The following is a 1,109-nucleotide window of genomic DNA, read 5'->3' as shown; positions in this document are numbered from 1 at the left end:
AGAGGGGCCGTGTCCCGGCTCCCCTGTCGGCGGCAGGAGCTCTCCGAGAATTGATTAGTCTTGGGCGTGCTGACCTTTTTGTTCTTGAAAAATTGCTTTTGAGCAGCTGAGGCAATAAAAGTAAATTGATTCAGAGAGAACGAGGATGAAATTTGCGTTAGGAGAGGAGCAGTGGATAAACGCCCTGTGATGTCAGCACGGCCACCGGCCCTGGGTGGCAGGATGGTGGCCCTGGGTGCTGGGGGCGAATGGGGGCCAACAGGGCCTCCTGAGTGTTGGTGGCAGAGAAATGAAACGGATAGTGAAAGAGGGAGGGACAGAGATGAAGCAGGATGGAGCGGAAGGAGGTGAGAGAGAGGCACCAGCTGCGGAGCCCCGGGAAGGCAGTGAGGGTCAGTAGCACCTCCGGGATGGGAGGAAGCGGAGGAGCTGAGACCCCACGTCACACCCACGAAGCTGACACCTATCCCCATTCTCCAGAATGAGGCACTGAGGCCCCAGGATGCTGAGGAACTGCTCGAGGTCCCCTAGCTAGGAGGTGGCAAAGCCTCCCCAGTCCTAGTGCTTGTCCCAGGTCATCCTCAGCCCCGAGCACCAGCAGCGAAAGGTCCCGAGGCTCCCGGGGCTCACACTGCACTCGGAGCCCCTCTGTTCTCGGGTCAGCCCTGGTGTGGGTGTCCTTGCACCCATTCCACAGGTGAGGACTGAAGCCCACCAGGGCCTCCCACGGTGGGCCTGCACAGGGTCCCTGTCAGCTTTGAGAAGCTACTGGGGGTGGCGGGGTGTGTCCTTCAGTTTGCAGATAAGCAGAAATATCACCATGGCCAAGGTTCTCCTTGAATCTCTTTCCGCCCCGGACCTGGCCAGAGCCTGCAAAGCCTGAGCCTTCCGCCAGGCTGTATGGGGTGGGTGCTGCTGAGCTGGAGCTCAGTGGGGCCCGAGAGAGCAAGTGTGTGTGTGTTGCTTCCTGAATCTGCCCAAATTCCCCTTTTCTCCAGAGCCCAGCAGGGCTATCACTCCCAGTTCCTGGCCCACATCCCTGGATTTGGTACTGAGGAGAAAGAGGAGGAATCCTGCTATCATATGTGCGTCCATAAGCTAAATCCAGT

The sequence above is a fragment of the Fukomys damarensis genome, unplaced genomic scaffold, assembly GCF_012274545.1.
Source record: "Fukomys damarensis isolate Sample0158 unplaced genomic scaffold, DMR_v1.0_HiC HiC_scaffold_23, whole genome shotgun sequence".
In the NCBI taxonomy this organism is placed as follows: Eukaryota; Metazoa; Chordata; class Mammalia; order Rodentia; family Bathyergidae; genus Fukomys; species Fukomys damarensis.
The sequence above is the reverse complement of the archived record's forward strand: the minus strand, read 5'-3'. Positions refer to the sequence as shown.